Below are 18,944 nucleotides of genomic sequence, written 5' to 3' on the forward strand. Positions count from 1 at the left end.
AAGAATTAAAAAAAAAAAAAAAAAAAAAAAAAAAAAAAGCAGCAGCACACTTCCTCTGTTACAAATATATTAATGAATTTTTTTTCTCTTTTTTCCTTTCTCAGGTCCAAGTTGCCACATTGCTTCATTAAAACAAGAGACCACTTCCTTAACAGCTGTATTATCTTAAACCCACATAAACACTTCTCCTTAACCCCCTTTTTTGTAATATAAGACAAGTCTGAGTAGTTATGAATCGCAGACGCAAGAGGTTTCAGCATTCCCAATTATCAAAAAACAGAAAAACAAAAAAAAGAAAGAAAAAAGTGCAACTTGAGGGACGACTTTCTTTAACATATCATTCAGAATGTGCAAAGCAGTATGTACAGGCTGAGACACAGCCCAGAGACTGAACGGCAATCTTTCCACACTGTGGAACAATGCATTTGTGCCTAAACTTCTTTTGGAAAAAAAAAAAATATAATTAATTTGTAAGTCTGAAAAAAAATATTTAATTTAAAAAAAAATTGTAAACTTGCAATAATGAAAAAGTGTACTTCTGAAGAAAACTACATGAACGTTTTTGTTGGTATTCAAGTCAGCTAGTGTTTATAATTACTGGATATTGAATTAGGGGAAGCTCGGCTGCCCTAGTAACAAAACCAGCAAACGTCCTGATGACAACGAAGTGATGACATTAGCCATTCCTTAGGGTAGGAGGAACAGATGGATCTTATAGACCTATGACAAATATATATATAAATATATATATAAATATATATTAAAAATTTAGTGACTATGGTAAGCTTTTGTTCATTTGTTTCAGACTTTTTTCTCCTGTAAAAAAATAGTACTGATTAACTTTTTTAAAAGAAAGATTTTACTGTAAATATGGATTTTTTTTTTGTCTTATTTCTGTCCCTTTCCCTGGTTTGTTATCGTAACCTGTAGTGCCAACTCTGCTTCCAGAGGGGTAGTGCAGGATGAAATGCTGACCCTGATGTTGCTTCTCATTCATAAATAAGTAGAAAGTTGTTTCTCCAGTCTTTTGGGAACACAGGACTTAAAAGTCACATCATGTGTAGATATTACAAGCAGCATTACCAAGACATGGCAAAAAGAGTTTGTCTGAATTGTAATGTTGCATTTGTGACCCTATTCTGGGATTTTCAGAGGTACAAGGTTAGAATGCTACAATGTTACCACTGTGCCTTCCAATGTTTATATCATCGGAAACATAACATAATCAAAGTGGCTGTGATTTAACAAAATGATTAAAGTGTTACCTACCTGTGTAGCCGAAGTAGTGTGCAGTGAGGCGTTTCTGAATACATGGTCAGATTTTTGGAAAAAAACAAAAACAAAAAAAACAAGTAAAGTTCAAAAACCGTCAAATGAGAAAATTGCAAGTAGTGTGGCAGAGCTGATTGATTTTGTTGCTTTCTTGATTTTTTTTTTCAAAATGGGTTTACTAAAATGTAGATGACTTAACTGCCTCCTCCTTCATCTGAAAAATGCCAATATTCAATCATCATGCAGCATTATAACAAGCCTTATAAGTCCTAAAGCATTAAGTTGCACTTTTTTGAGGAGGGGTAGTGCAGTATTTCTCTGGCCAGTATGAATGAAGTTTATACTTACCATATTTGATAGAAACATAGATCAAGCTATGGCACAGCGACTCATCAGATAGCTAGCTTTGACGTCTGGGCACAATTGAACCAACTTCCATCGTGAATCTTTATAATGATTGACTTTGGTGTATAGTGCAGTAAACAAATAGTGCTCCTAGTTAAGTATTTGTCAGCATCCTTTTGTCTCTAACTCGTTTCTATTTTTACAGCCACACAATTCTTGGCATGTATTAAGAAAAAAAAAATCCCTGTTCAAGTAGTTTTTCCACCTATCAGCACTGAGTAAATGCCATAAATCCATTGAAATGGTCTAAATGTTCCATCTGTTCTCCTGTTTTGCCAGTTATATAGTAATGAAATACATTTGTAAATTTTATGCAACAAATGGCAAACGTATCATTATTTTGAAATTGTGTATGTAAAAGTTATATTTTTACATGTAGACTCTTGTTATTATGTGTTTTAATACATTGTATCAGTTTTTGTTTTTTTTTTAACTGTGTGGTTTAAAAAGAAGTCTCATTTAAATGAAATAGTGAGCTACAAGAATCAGAATTTTATGTTCATTTCTGAAAATGTAAGAACAAATAAGATAGTTACCACAAACCCATAAACATTTTGATTAGCTGTGTGTGTGTTGAAAAACTGTAAATATGTTCAGTAGCGATAAAACTAAAATAACTTTGATTTGTTGATAAGTTCCTAAAATGTGGAGGTGGATTAAAACCTTAGGAGAATAGCAGAAATCAAAGTTCATGAAAAGTTATTTTGGGACTTTCCTGTGAAATGTATGAACAAAGAGGCTCAGAGAAGGGCATGGAAGACAATAATGTATACTCTCCCCTCCTCCCTGAATAATGAAAACCATGTGTACTTGTTCCCTCCGTATGTTAAAGATTTCCTTTTAGTGGTACATTCTGCACTCATTCTGTATAGTCTACCAAGGCGGGTATCCCTAGGAACAATATTATATAGGAAGCAGGTATACTCTGATCACATTCAGGATACGTGTACAGAAGAAAATATGGTGTTTACTCTTTAGGGAACTGGAAACACTCCCTGCATTGATGTACATTTTAAGAATGGCACTTTTGATACATGTTATCATAAAGGTGCTTAATAGAGCTGAATTAAAGTTTTTCAAATCTGTAAACAAAGCAAAAAAGTAAATTGTAGTCATTTGATTATTTTTTAAATTGGTGCTTTATATTTTGTTCTCACTCAGAGTAAAAGCTGCAATTTATTGTTCACCAGCTTTGATGTATTCATTACTCAGTAATGCAATACCTCTATTGTTGAATTCCCTTTGGAAATAAGTGAAAATTCTAATGGCCACCGGAAGCTGCTCGCTAGGTTTTGCTTGGTGGAGAAACACAATCTGCACCTACCCATATTAATTGGGTTGTATCCCCATTGAAAAAGAAAAAAGGGAATGTGGCCTTTTTAGTGTGTTTTTTATTGTTGTTGTTTTGTAATTATCAAACCCAGGTAAGATATTGGTATCCTGCACTGGATTTTGAAATGAAATTCAGCGGAAGACAGTTAAGATTAAAGTACTATACAAACATTTCAGAAGGGTCCATACTACACTCTATATGACAACACTTAGGCTGGGGATCTCTTTCAGAAACTCGGACTTTAAAAGCAACTTGGAACAGTTGATCCACCTCCACATTCAAGTAATTTATGAATATGCAGAATAGGGATCTGTTCATCTAGAAATTTTTACCATTTGTCTTCTGTGTAGCTGCAAGGAACACTAATGTTTATACAACTGTCAGTCCACCCAGTGGTGCAACTGGTTCTGATTCAGTCTTCCGATTCCTTTTTGTTTTTCACTTTTTCCTATTTCTGAGGTTTTTTGTTTTTGGTTTTGTTTTGTTTTGTTTTGTTTGTTTTTTGTGATCTTGATTTTGATGAGGGGTTGGGGAGCGGGGAGGGAGTCAAACCAAGACTTGGAGTTAAGAGGATTTTCATCTTTTGCATCCAACAGGCAGAATATGATCTGTGTCCAAAAGTGAACTTGAGTCAGGAATGAATCCATTTCAGCATAAACAAGCACAAAAATTTAGTCTGCTGGCTGACTGGAAGCAAAAAAAGTCAAGATGGAATATGATGAATTCCAACACAATGGGGCACCAAGGCCTTTAGGCCTCTCTTTTTATTTTGCTTTGGTTTTGTTTGTTTTTCTTTAGAGACATGCTCTTTCTCATGGGACTTGAAGTGGGCTCATCTTTGTGCAGTGCTGGTTTTGCCATACTCATTTCAAGTATTATAGACATATGTAATGGTGAAAATATATGAACTGTGGCCTTTTTCATTCTTGTTACTTGTGATGCAATTAAGTGAAGATAAGAAAAAAAAAAAAAAAAAAAAAAAAAAAAAAAGCAGAGATTTACCATGTATCAGTGCCTGGCTTTTTGTTATAAAGCTTTGTTTGTCTAGTGCTCTTTTGCTATAAAATAGACTGTAGTACACCCTAGTAGGAAAAAAAACTAAATTTAAAAATAAAAAATATATTTGGCTTATTTTTCGCAGGAGCAATCCTTTTATACCATGAATATTACAAAAAAAAATTGTCAGATTCTGAATATTTCTTCTTTGTAGATTTTTGGAATCATTATGAGTAAAAGTTTGTTACTTTATTTTACTATTTAAAAGATGTTATTTTACCATGTGTTACCAAGATGAAACTGTATGGGTAGCTTTTTTGTTTGTTTTTTGTTTTGTTTTTGTTTTTGTTTTTTTTAGTTGTAGGTCGCAGCGGGGAAATTTTTTGCGACTGTACACATAGCTGCAGCATTAAAAACTTAAAAAAATTGTTAAAAAAAAGAAAAAAAGGGAAAACATTTCAAAAAAAAAAGATAAACAGTTACACCTTGTTTTCAATGTGTGGCTGAGTGCCTCGATTTTTTCATGTTTTTGGTGTATTTCTGATTTGTAGAAGTGTCCAAACAGGTTGTGTGCTGGAGTTCCTTCAAGACAAAAACAAACCCAGCTTGGTCAAGGCCATTACCTGTTTCCCATCTGTAGTTATTCGATGAAGTCATGTACATGACCGTTCTGTAGCAATAAATGTGCCATTTTTATAAACTGTTTCTGACACTTGTTTCATTTCATTTTGCATTGTCCATATAGCTATGATTCTCTTCTGTAAGTAAAACGCATCTATATTTCATTTTCCAAGTGTTGGACGTATTGACAGCTTAACAAACAAAACATACAAAAAAAATCACAAAACAAATTGAAAAGCAAAGCACATGATTGATCAAGGAAGAGATGCCCTTAATGAAAATGGAACAGGATGCATGCAAAACAAAAAGAAAACTGTCTAGAGGATTAACTAATTGAAGGAATATAATTAATGTGTGTGTAACACTGAAGCTATGCATTTGAAGAGCTCTGAACTGCACCAGTGTTTTCAGTTGTGCTGCAGGTTGCTAAGTCAAGTCAGCCTTAACCTTTTGCATCAGTTGGTCGGCTGTTTGGCAGAACAGTCTCAGCTAGATCTTTTCAGTCAAAAATCTAAGATGATTTATTTTGTATCGCTTTGTTAAAAGCTGAATATTGTTAACCACAGTTAATATTAACACTGTATTTATACTTTCTCAAACTACACCCGCCCCACCACTTCTGGTTGCCTCTGTTGACTATTAATCCAGATGTAAACAACCAGATGTTTTTTCTAACTTGTACAAACTGACGTGTGTCAACTATTATGGAAGGAAAAAAATGTACAGAATAAAATTATTCAGTGTTATGTACTGTAAGTTAATATTTTTGTAGGATGAACATCAATCTACTTTGCAAAATTTGGAGGCTATTTCAACATTGCACTGTAGAAATGTAATGTATGCAATGTAAAGGAAAGCCCGCGGTAGCTGAGCACTTCATAACAGAATGTTCTAATCAAGTACGTGGTATTTGGGGATGTCTCCAATATTGCTCTTGTATTCTTACTAATTGGGTTTAGTGACTAGTTGAAGGAAAATGTTATAATGCCATTTGGTTCACATGTGAAGTGCCCTCCATAGCCAAATGTTGGGGTGGTTTTTTGTTTGTTTGTTTGTTTGTTTTGTTTTTTTTTGGTTTTTGGTTGGACTATTTGCAGATATTTAAATTTTATGAAATTTCCAAAGATTTTGGTTGATAACCCCCTTTTACCTTCTAAATGACTTGAGATGTTCTTATGTTCTTACTGTGTGTTTTAAATATATATAAAAGAGCCACAAGCATTTAGTCTTTTAGTATTATATTTGATCATATAACTACTACTGAAAAAGGGAGGGGGGAATGTGCCTGGGCGCCCCTACATATCTCTTGTGTAGTGTCTATTAACATTGTTCTCTGTTAGAGAACCACATTAAAGGGTACATTAATCTTAGATTTTGGTGCATTTTCAAAGGGAAGTTAAATTGCTGGAGAACCTAAAGTATTATCCAGAAGTTAAGATCACAGTAATTTAAGAAATGAAGAAGGGAGGAGTATCCAAAGGGGCTGAAATAGGGTATCATTTTTAGCCTCATAATTCGGTCCATTCATCTGAAACCAAGTGAAATTTATATTCTCGGCTTCATTTGTAGAGCACCTTTCTCTTGAGGAACAGCCCAAGAAATTTCATGCTTAAGCCTCTTTAAGGGAGACATTGAAATCACACCAGGATCGCACATTTAAATTGCATTTGGGACGCTTCATGCTCTGCCAGCCAGATCACTTGTTCCATAAGGCATTCTCATTCAAATGGGTTAAAAGTCCACATTCTCACTGGTCACAGCCTGTGTTGTAAAGAAGCATAGCCAGTCTTTAAAGGACTAGAAGGGCAAGAAGAGCCAGAGTCACTTTGGTATTCTTGAGAGATCATTTAAATTGGTAAGGTTGGATGAACAAAGGTGCCTCAAGTGAAAATCCACGTTTTCAGGAAAGGAAGACAATGCCACAGCTATGAGAAAGCAATAGTTACAAGCCAACGCGCATTGAGGTGCAGCCCTACAGAGTTGCTGGGTGCTGTGGGGTCAAAAAGTGAAATCAACCAGGCAGCCAGTATCTGGGTATTTGCAATGTTAGACGTTAAGATTACTGAATCTGAACCTAAATATAACAAGTATAGTTTAGGCTTTTTGTGATGGAGTGGTGTGTATGTAAAAGTGTTTCTTGCCATTTTTGAGTTTTGGACCCTTTGAAGGTGAATGAAACCACTCGATAGAGGGGAAAGAAGGGATATATGTATGAAACGTCACATTCAACTTTTTTTTTTTTTTTTTAATAGATAGGTTCTCCATCTGCCAACCAGGCTGAAGTGCAGTGGCTGCAATCATATCAATGCAGCTTCAGCGTCCTGGGCTCAATGATCCTCCTGCCTCAGCTTCCTGAGTAGCTGGGACAACAAGCGTGTGCCACCATGCTCAGCAAATTTTTTAAAATTTTTCCTGCAGACAGAGTCCTGCCATTTTGCCTGAGCTAGTCTTGAACTGAACTCCAGGGACCCTCCCAACTTGGCCTCCCAAAGTGCTAGGATTATAGGCATGAGCCACTGTGCCTGGCCTTGACAAATCTCTCTAGTATCTAGGCATGGATACTTGTTCATGGGTCAAGTTAAGAAAATCCGGTGTAAGATACCAAAATCTTCAATACTTGAGAAAGGGGGAAAAAATCCTATTTACCTTGATTGAAATGGTTGAGCCTAACCAGAACTGGACTGGTGTCTGGCTTTTAAAGAAAGACCCTTTGTGTAACAGAAAATAATACAGTTCCTATTAACATCTGTTACACTATATTTAGAAGTCAAATGGCTTTAGCATTGGCATGAACATTCTTCTAAGAGGAAGCTGAAACTTGCCAAGTGCAAAGTGAAAATGCTCATGCAGAATCAGACTTGCTGTTTTGAGGTTTTTGACCATAACCAGCCCACAAGTGAGAAACTCTTTTGTTCTTGAGCAAAAAATGACAAAATTTTGGAGAATAGGAAAACTTGATTTTTGTAAGGAATTATTTTGTTTTACACATCTTTATTTGTGAGTCTCAGTGAGATCATTTCAAAGATGGGCAAATGCAGGCAAAGCGATGTACTCAAGTGCTTGGGGCTAAAATAAGTAGCCAGTATCCTGATGGTGAGCCCAGGATCACTGCATTGACCCACCTCTTGAACAGCCACTTGGCTTCCCACCTTTAATATTAGGCCTCCCCAACCAGCTGCCCACAGTCTCACTTTTTGTTTGTTTTGCTTTTATTTTTTTCTGATGCCTTTTCATGAATCTTTTACAGGAGAGTTTTTAAACTTCCCTGCAGTTCTCTTTTTTAACCTATTCTACAAATTGTTGGGATATAACTAGATGTGAGAATATTCACGCAGCAAGAGTCTGCTAGCCAAACTCAAAATTTTCACTCTGGCCCACCCACTTTTTTAAAAATAAACTTTGTCCTTTGCAATAATTTTAGATTTATAGAATAGTTGCAAAAATAATACATAACATTTCCATGTACCCTTCACCCAGTTTCCCCTAAAGGTAAAACATCGTGTAACCATGGTACATTTGTCAAAACTAAGACATTAGCAATGGTCCTTTATTCGAATTTCACCAGTTTCTCCACTAATATCCTTTTTTTTTCTGTTCTGAAATCCAATCCAGGAGCCCACACTGCCATTAGTCTGGCCCACTTAGATTTTCAGTGCTACCATGGGCAGCACAATTCAAGTCTGCACAGTATCCCATGATCTCAGGGTCTTATCAAATCACATCCACACACCACCCAAAGGAACTATAGTAGAAAATCAATTGACTTTCCTTTTACAGATCCTCCTATTTATTACCATCTCTCAAAAATCCATCCCTCTTTCATAAAAGGTATTGCAGCAGTAAGGAGAAGACGGGAATGGAAAAGGAGCAAGAGGAGACCCAACAGCACCCATAACCTGAAAAATTTAAATAATCACATCATCCATTTATCAATTGACTTATTATGGAGTGCCGATCAAGTCAAAAGCACTGGGGGAGTTAAAAGGCAACAATCCCTACCTGTCCAGTTGGAAGGCAATAGATGCATCTATATGACCAACACAATAATTACCTGAAGGTAGGAACAAACTGCTGGGGAATGGTGGAAAGAGACACTGCGGCTGCTTCCAGAAAAGATGGGATATTTGTAAAAGTGACTTTCAGCTGTGAGAAGTATTTTGCCAGGCAGAAAAGATAATGGATCTAAAACAATGGCAAGTGTTTCTGCACTGTAAAGAAGTAGACTTGTAGGAAGACAATTATGGTAGCTTAAATGATGACTATGCATTTTTTCTCATTTTCATCACCTTCCTGCCACCCAAGCAACAATAACTGGAAACCCTTGGCTGACCTTCGGGGTTTACAGAGTTATTCAAGGCTTGCGTGTACAGAATGGAAATATCTGCATCCTAGCTGAGCACACTCGCTCACACCTGTAATCCCAGCACTTTGGGAAGCCAACGTGGGAGATCACTTGAGGCCCAGGAGTTCAAGAACAGCCTGGGCAACAAAGTGAGACCCCTGTCTCTAAAAATAAAATTAAAAATTAAAAAAAAAAATAGCCAGGTGTGTTGGCCTGTGCTTGTGGTCCCAGCTACTCAGAAGGCTAAGACAGGAAGATAGCTTGAGCCCCAGGAGGTTGAGGCAGCAATGAGCCGTGATCACGCCACTGCACTCCAGCCTGGGCAGCAGAGTGAGACCCTGTTTCAAAAATTTTAAAAACGGAAAGAAAAGAAATATCCACATCGTATTATTGATTATTCTGAGGATGTGTAGGAAAATCTAGGCCAAACCATACATTTTAAAGGGAAGGCAAGTGAGGCCTTGAGAACTTAGCTGGATCTGCACAGTTCCCTCAAGCTCATGCCCAAGCCCTAAAAGGAACTCTGGTTGCCTGATCACCTATCCAAGAACCCTTTGCAACATACCATTATGTCAATAAAATGATACTTTAGCCCTCCAGAGGTCTACAACCCAAGGGTAGGTGTGAGCAACTAAAACAGCAAATGGAAGTGATGGGGGCTATAGAGGAACAGTGAAGAACTGGGCAGGGAGTAATTGATACTAGGAAGATTGCTGGGATATCCTACAGAGCATGGTAGCCAGGACGAAGGAGAAGTTTCAGTATGGAAATTTCCATGAAGGAGGGGAGAAGCTGGTGGTTATGGATAAGAGGTGGTGGGAGGCCAGGCGCAGAGGCTCATGCCTGTAATCCCAGCACTTTGGGAGGGCAAGGTAGGTGGATCACCTGAGGTCAGGAGTTTTAGACCAGCCTGGTTAACATGGCGAAACCGCATCTCTACAAAAAAATGCAAAAATTAGTCGGGCATGGTGGCTGTGCCCCTAATCCCAGCTACTCAGGAGACTGAAGCGGGAGGATCACTTGAACCAAGGAGGCAGAGGTTGTGGTGAGCCGAGATCACGCCACTGCACTCCAGCCTGGGTGACAGAGTGAGACTCCATCTCAAAAAGAAAGACAAAAGAAAGAGGTGGTGAAATGTGGAGGGCACTTAGATAAGACAGGCATAGGCCTCTGAGTTAGGCAGGTGTGAAGAGTGGATCTACAGAGTTTAGTAAGGAAAGGATGTCTGGACAAAATCATCCGGTGGGAGGAGGCAATGCCATTTACTTAAGTTTTACCAAGCTTTGTTCCAAAAGACATTTAAAATCACACTGATAATTATTAACAGCATTAGACACTTTCCTGTATTTTTCATGTCACAGGTATAAACTTAGATTCACACAGGGCCTTGAGACCATCTAATATCATACAAAATATATGCTTTTGAACAAGCTACTCCACAGACCCATTACCTTCAGCTGTGAAATGTGGATAATAGCACCTACATCTCAGAGTACATATTATAAGGCATGTCTTGTGCTCCATCCATGTTGACACAGAGAAAGTGTCAGTGCACCACATAAAGACTGTATGATGTGTGAATATTTACACATGCACGCCCTAATCATGGGACTGCAGCAATGACCTCTATTTGCAACGTCTTCCCTGGCCCCCACCCCAACTCCCAATTCTGTCCTCAAAGCTGGGAAGTCATCTGGATCAAGCTGTGCATCTTCCCAGATTCTACTATGATTTCCCGTTTTCTCCTGCATTTAATGAAACTCACACCTACCTAGTGTTAGAAAAATCTGAAAACAGAAGGAGCTCTCTTATAAGAGAACATGTTCAAGCAATCTCAACCTCATGAAAGCTCTGTTTCCACAATGATGGCACTTCCACAAACATTATTCCATCAAGCCTTGCTGCAAATCTAAGCAATCAGTATTTTCCTCCACACCTTAGAAAGAGAGCAAGCAAGTCTCTGAGGGCTGTGGTCAGTGCAGGTGACCAGGGCAAAGTAATCCAGAGGCAAATTCAGGTCTGTCGATGTTAAAGCCAGTAGACATTTCATGATCCCAAATCTGCTGGAGTTGTCTGGAGTTTAGAGGGTGGATTCATTGGCTTGGATTAAAATATGTCTAATGCCCTTTCTCATCCAGAATATGGCTCCACTTGTGGGACTGCCGGCCTGCCACCTCCCTCCCTGATGATGTTCTTTCTCTGCAATGCAGCTTCTGTAGGCTTCTTTCTAATCAGATTATCCAGCACCCCATAGCCTGTCTCTCCCAGAGCCTTCACACATACCAGGGTTTTCCTCTTTCTCTTTAATTCAAACACATCTTTTCCATCATCTGGATTCTGCCTATGATCGTCCCATCAACTCAGAGAAACAAAACAAGAAACCAGTGCAATAACATCTGGGGACCTTAGATGATGGATCAAAACCACTGTAGTGGGTACTGGGAAGAAAGCAAACTTGTTACCAAAAGAAACTTAAATCTCTTGCAGCTATAAAACACGCAAACAGCTTAATGAAAAGAGGAACCACTGGAATCTCTGAACGCTTATTTTTTTATTGTAACATGCATTTTAAAATGTCCATCTCAATGAACTAAATCATGAAAATAAGCCAGGTATGGTGGTGCATGCTTGTAGTCCCAGCTAGGTGGGGACACCTGCTGAGGTGGCAGGATCGCTTAAGCCCAGGAGTTCAAATCCAGCCTGGTCAACATAGTGAGACCCCCCATCTCTAAAAAGAACAGTAATAAAAGATAACATTTTTCCTCTTCTAAACTCAGTTGGTGTATTGTTTTATTTAAACCACATAATTTTATTGGCTAGATATTATTTTTATTCCCATACCACCTATGAAAAAGTTGAGGCTTAGAGGAATTGTTAGGTAAATGGCAGGGAGGGATAAGAGTGGAGTCTAAGCCATCTGACTCCTGATCCTAAAATCAGTCAATGGACCCAAATTTTTGCTGCATGAAATGAATGCTAGAATTAATAAGCAACTTATTTTTCACAACTTATACTTCATAACAGTAGGGAGCCTGGTGTCAATGGAAGGAGAAATGGGAGGAGGAGGGATCCTGATACCAGTAAGGAGTCTGAACCGTCCTATGGGCACTGGGAGCCGCTGAAGAGTTTAAGCAAAGAAGTGATCTAATGCGATTTGCATTTTAGAAGCTCCCTCTCCCCCCAGGTGAGCTGTGCTCAGTGGGGAGGCTGATGGCAGGGCACCCACACCATCAAGGTCAGAGACAAGAGCTGATCTGGTTCAGTCTATTCTGCTCTGTAGCTTATGATTGTGGATTCCAGCTGTCCTTGCTCTGAGCTGTGGACTGGAGGCTTCAGGTTCAAAGACTTATGCAGAATGGCTTAACTGGCTGTCCTGAGAGTGCTCTGGAGAAGCTGAATATTAATAAGGAATTTTCTCAATTGGTTCTGAGTTTTCTAGAATCAATTATCTGACCTCATTAGATGCAAAGGCATTAATGATCCTGTTTCCAGTGGATCATATCTGATGGCATGTAATCGTGAAACAATTACACAAATTATTCCATGTAGATACCTGGTAACTAAGTGCTGATGAAAGTCAAGATTCTGGTGGACTAAGTATTCATAGTTCATGGCATAAAACATTTTAATCAAAATAAGAAATATAATGGGGTTGGCTGACTGTTTCTAACTGTGCTAGAGAAGTTGGAGAAATGAAAAGGATGAACTCAGGGCTTTAAATTCACAGTTCAATGTCTGTATAAGGGATCTGAAAGCTGCTCTGCCTCCCTGAAAGAAACCTTTACCCCTGCAGCATTTCATTTGAAAACCAGAAGAAAGCCTAATCCTACGGGTAGCTGAATTGCAAAGCAAATCAAATTTCCAACCTCTAGGCATGGGGTCTTTTTTTAAAAAGTCAGGGTGTGCATGATTGGGAAAAAAATGGGATTTTGAAAATTGGGATGGGGACATTCTGATGGAGCTAGATGTATGGAGCTCCTGAACTCCCTCAAATGTCCCCAACAAGCTTCCTTGGCAGTAGAAGCAGTGCTTCCACTCCTGCCTCGGGAGGTTAGTGTTTTCTTGCTTGAAGAACTTACAATGGCCTACTTAAGAAAGTTGCCTTGCAAGCAAGGCACTGCTGATCTCAGAACCTGCCCCCCACCATCCTTTTTTGCTTTTAGAGTTATTACAAGCAAGCTCAAGCCCCAGCAGATTCCAAAGGGTGAGGAGGTGCAATGTACACCAAAATAATTAGATGATTTTGCCAAATTATATTGAAGGAAATCTGGGGAATATGCATGGGAACAATTTTAAGGACGTGGAATCCAGGAGGAAGAAATACGGAATTGGATCAGGCCAAATAAATGGATATGGACTCACTAAGCAGACAAAACAAATAGAATGTTTTGTAGCTCCAGTGGCTAGGAATGGTTCTAATTATTTGCTTGGTTGTTTGACCAAAACATGGACTCAAAGTTGGTCTGCACTAAATGAAGTGGAAATGCCAGAACTTCCTTGGTATCCTACAGAGGAAAGTATTCATAGGCTTAAGGAAATTGAAATGCTAGAGTGGATTTGTCATGTAAAATCTGTTCACCCACTTGCGGAGGGTCCAGAGGATGTGATAACCTTCACCACAGTTTTGAGAAATAAATTCCTGAGAGAAGTCCCAGCATCACCAACATGGGGAGGACAGAATCCAAAGGTGACAAGAGGCAGAAGGCAACATTTAATTGCCAAAGGCAAGGAGGGCGAGGTTACCGTAATGGACAGGGGAGTCAAAACAGTCATCAGAACAGTCTGATTTGCAGAGACCCATGGTGTTGTCTAGTTGGCTGAACACCATGACTGATGGTGTCCCTAGAGGAGAAATCAATGGGAAATCTGCTAGATTCTTACCTAATCTGTGTAAATGGAAATGTTCCAGGTCCAGAGAACTGAAGTCTGACTTGAATCATCAAAACAGTCACAGCCACTCAGTTCCCAGATTTGATACCGCATAATGACCCAGCGTTCTCTGAGTGAAGAGAAGGCGAGAGGAAAGACCTTGCCACACTGCCAAAATTTAATTTATACTATTAATCTTCCTCTCAGACATCCCCAAAAGGATTTGTGTCCATTTACCAGGGTGACCAGGCACTGAGGAAGGAGAAATAATCACACTTTTCTGGGATTACTGGACACTGGCTCTGACCTGGTACTAATTCCTGGAAACCCAAAATAATACTGTGAAATAACACTCTGAAATGTTGGAAAACTTGTAGCTATTGCTGTGAGCTTGACGGCTTCCCAATACTTAAAAGCTTTGCTGAAGAATTCAGTGTTGATATTAACAAATGTGATTTTTGTGAGTGGTAAAATAAAATGTGTCAATATTTGGAAGTTCAGCATAGCTCAGCAATGCAGTTTCTCAAATGGACTAATGTATGATGCTACATATTCATGCATGGTTAAAAGATTTATTGGGTATTCAAGATAGACCAATGGATTTAAATATAACAAAGTATAAAGTTCATTGATATAGTTTCAGAATCTATATTGCAACTAACTTTTAAGAAACTACCACTTGTCAAGTTTTGGTGTAGTATCAAAATAGAACACCCACAATGATCTGAAAATGCCATGAAATATTTCTCCCTTTTCAACTATGTATCTGTGTGAGACTGGATTCCCTTCAAATTTTTAACCAAAGCAACATACTGCAACAGATTGAAATCAGAAGCAGACATGAAAATCCAGTTGTCTTCCATTAAGTAAGATATTAAAGAGATTTATAAAGCTGTAAAACAATGCCATTCTTCCTAAGTTATTGTTTTGAAAAATGTTATTTTTCATTTAAAAATTGGCTCATTGAAAAAATATAATGGGTTTATTATTAGTTTTTAAATTAGTGTATAAAGATTTAAATTTTTTCCTGTTTTAATTTCTAATATGGTAAATATTAAAGGTTATAATCCACATAAATGAAAGCTCTTCGGGGTCCTCAATACATTTAACAGGGTAAAGGAATTCTGCCAAAAATATGAGGACTGCTGCTGCTGTAGTACTAGGTCAGCTGCACTTGGTAAGTACATAAAATAAGCAAAGACCAAGGGCAGGCTGCAGCTAATGCTTCACTTTAAAAGGTCTAGTTTCTTTAAGATTCTCAGTATGTTTTTGCATTAGTCTTCTCAGGTTGCCATAACAAAATACCACAGACTGGTAGCTTAAACAGCAGAAATTTATTTTCTCTCAGTTCTGAAGGCTGAAAGTCCAAGATCAAGGTGGCATGAGGGTTGGTTTCTGGTGAGGGCTCTCTTCCTGGCTTGCAGATGACTGCTGTCTCTCTGTGTGCTCACACGGCCTCTCCTCTGTGTGCATGAACAGAGAGACTGCCTCCGGTGCTGCTGCTGCTGCTGCTGCTTTTTTTTGAGACAGAGTCTCACTCTGTTGCCCAGGCTGGAGTGCAGTGGCATGATCTCAACTCACTGAAACCTCTGCCTCCCAGGTTCAAACGATTCTTCTGCCTCAGCCTCCCGAGTAGCTGGGACTACAGGCGTGAGCCACGGTGCCCAGCTAATTTTTTTATTTTCAGTAGAGATGGGGTTTCACCATATTGGCCGGGCTGGTCTTGAACTCCTGACCTTGTGATCCGCCCGCCTCAGCCTCACAAAGTGCTGGGATTTACAGGCATGAACCACCGCACCCAGCCTTCTTCCTCCTCTTATAAGGACATCAGACCTGCCTGATTAAGGTCCTATCATATGGCCTCACTTAATCTTTATTATCTCTCTTAAGGCATCATCTCCAAATATAGTTACATTGGGGGTTAGGACTTCAACATATGCATTTCATTCCTCAACAGTCACCCCTGATGCTCTGCCCTGGAGTTCTGTCTTTCTGTAAGACAGCATTTTTTCCCTTTTCAAATTGCAGCTTAGAGACCATTACCCCTGCCATAGGAAATGCTTGCCTACCCACCTGTGTTGGTGTCTTCTGTTTCATATTTAAACCTTCATACAGCACTTATCACAACTCTAATTCTTTTGCTATTTGTGTAGTCAGTTATTAAATGATTATCTTCCTCATCAAACTGTTAGCTCTGTGAGAACAGGGCCCATTCATCTTGTTGACCGGTGCTCAGCCCATTGTCTAGGACCTAACAAGCTCTTAAAACATATTAACTAAGTAAAATGATGTGGAACAGAAGGAAGAATGAGGCAGAAGAAAGTTGGAGATGTCTATTGCACTCTGCTATTTATAGTACATTATTAATTATTTGTTATTATTCTCATCCTTTGCATCTCTTTTAAAATAGTTTAAGCACGTGGAATAGCATAAAAAATGACAAGTGAAATGGCTTTCAAAAATGCACATATATTTATGGGAATAGTGTAAATACTTTAGTCTGGGTGCTGGGTGGGGAGTGGTGGAGAGGAGAAATGGAGAAAAAAGAAAAAATAATAAAATAGAAGACAAGTGGCTGATAGTGGACAGTGAAGTGGGAAGTATAAGTCAGTCATTTCTGGTCACTTGCTTTTCAACATTTAAATAAAAATATAGCAAATAACAAGAAACACCCTAAGACTAAAAAGAACTAGAAAATGGCGTCATAAAACCAGGAGATAAGATCATTTTGTGGAAAGAGTCCTCAACATTGTCAAGTGCTGAGAATAAAGCAGCAGTGTCAAGACAAGTGAGTGACCTTTGGGCATGGGGTGCATGTCATTGCTTGCTTCAGCAAGGACAATTTCACCACCATGAGGTGCCACAAAGGGGACAGATGCTGACTGCTCTGCTGGTGGAAGCTTTGTACTCACTAATGTGGTTTGGCTGTGTCGCCACCCAAATCTCATCTTGAAAATTCAAGCTCCCATAATTCCCATGTGTTGTGGGAGGGACCTGGTGGGAGATAATTGAATCATGGGGGCAGTTTCCCCATATTGTTCTCACAGTAGTGAACAAGTCTCACAACATCTGATGGTTTTATAAGGGGAAACCCCTTTCACTTGATTCTCCTCTCTCTCTTGCCTGCTGCCATGTAAGATATGCCTTTGCTCCTCTTTTGCCTTCTGCCACAACTGTGAGGCCTCCCCCGCCATGTGGAACTGTGTGAGTCCATTAAACCTCTTTTCCTTTATAGTACCCAGTCTCAGGTATATCTTTATTAGCAGTGTGAGAACAGATTAATAACATTCACTTTCAATGTTTACTTTTCTGTAACTCTCTGTCTCTGCCACAGGCCTAACCACCATCACCAGCAGATCCCGGAAATGCCTAAAACTTTGAGGATTTGTGACAGTCAGTGTTTGAATCCTTTCTAGATGATTGACCCATAGACGCCAATTCAGACTTTTGGCATGAACCAGGCTTTTGTTGTGTTCTCAGGGGGACGTATAGACTGGCTGAGTATATCAATTGAGATGCCTCTGGCCACAGGTTACAAAATACCAAACAAGTTAAGAACAATAATATTCTATATCTGTTGATATGTTAGGTTGGATATCTAAATTTACATTCTTCCTTAAGCAACTAAAAATCTTGGATAAGTGGCTTAAAAAAAATACCCTTCTTAAATGCACGGATGAGTGGAAAAGAAAGGAAGCAACTCACAGACCAAAATGCTATGTGAAGATGATATTACAATGAGAAATCACTGCACACTCACCAGATGAACATAACTGAAAAGTACAATGATAGAACACATTGGTTAGAACAGGAGTAACAGAAATTCTAGTACATTGTTGATAGATGGTATAAACTGATACCACACTCTGGAAAACAATTTGATGTTACCCAGTAAAGTTGAATGTATTCTTCTAAGTCAGTGTATTAACCAGTAATTCAATCCCTAAGTATGTGCCACAGAAACTCTTGCTAATGTACATTGGGAGACTTACACAAAACTGACCACAGCTGTAGTACCAAAGAGCCTAACATTGAAATATTCTAAATGTCCATCAACAGTAATATACATAAATAAGTCGTGGAATGGTCAGAAATGGAGGAATAGGCATACTTTTTCTATCAAAGGCCAGACAGTAAATAGTTTAGGCTTTGAGATCACACAGTCTCTGTTGTAACTACCATTTCTGCTCTCTTCCACTGTAGCTTGGAGGCAGCCATAGATGACCTGTAAACACATGAGTGTGGCTATGTTATAATAAAACTTTATTTAAAGAAAAACAGGAGACCCATGAGTGTTACTTTGCCCAATTCTGGCATAATGGAATCCTATACAGCAAAATGGATGAATCTCACAAAAATATTAAGCAAAACACATGTAAACAAACACATAAGTATGAAGCTATCCATATATGATGCATTCAGAAAATGGCACACGAATGGAAACTGTAGGGAAGATTATCACAAGAAACAGAACAGTGGTTGATATGGTTTGGTGGGGTCCCCACCCAGATCTTATCCTGAATTCCCACCTGTTGTGGGAGGGATCTGGTGGGAGGTAATTGAATCATGGGGGCAAGTCTTTCCTGTGCTGTTCTCATGATAGTGAGTAAGTCTCATGAGGTCTGATGGTTTTAAAAAGGGGAGTTTCCCTGCACAAGCTATCTCCCTCTGCTGCCATCCATGTAAGACGTGACTTGTTCCTCCTTGCCTTCTGCCATGATTGTGAAGCCTCCCCAGCCATGTTGAACTGTAAGTCCATTAAACCCTTTTTCCTGTATAAATTACCCAGTCTCAGGGACGTCTTTATCAGCAGCATGAAAATGGAATAATAGAGTGGTGTTCTCTGGGAGGGAGGGAAAGAGACTGGGACAGGACACAGGTGACTCTTGGAGTACTTGTTTAATGCCATTTTTTCACTTGGTTGATGGTTGCCTGAGTGTTTGAATTATTATTTATTTTTGAACAGTAAATGTGCCAAGAGGACATCTTTTTTTTTTTGACATTTGTTAAAACTGAAAAACAACAAAAACAAAGCAAAAAACCGCCTTACCACAGAAGACTTTCCCTTACATCTCATTGGGTGGAATGCTCTCATATGCACATTTT

The 18,944-nt window shown here is 38.8% G+C and overlaps 1 protein-coding gene across 50 annotated transcripts in view; it reads left to right on the forward strand.

The window, feature by feature from the left end:
• The window catches only part of TCF4 (transcription factor 4), a 364,163-nt gene extending 363,308 nt beyond the window's left edge, over positions 1 to 855 (forward strand). For all 50 annotated transcript variants that reach the window (XM_005586614.5, XM_074022483.1, XM_074022481.1 and 47 more), the window contains one exon: positions 105 to 855. The gene's annotated coding sequence lies outside the window, so the exon portion shown is untranslated. The remainder of the gene's footprint in view (positions 1 to 104) is intronic.
• Positions 856 to 18,944: the final 18,089 nt, after the last annotated feature.

The sequence above is a fragment of the Macaca fascicularis genome, chromosome 18, assembly GCF_037993035.2.
Source record: "Macaca fascicularis isolate 582-1 chromosome 18, T2T-MFA8v1.1".
In the NCBI taxonomy this organism is placed as follows: domain Eukaryota; kingdom Metazoa; phylum Chordata; class Mammalia; order Primates; family Cercopithecidae; genus Macaca; species Macaca fascicularis.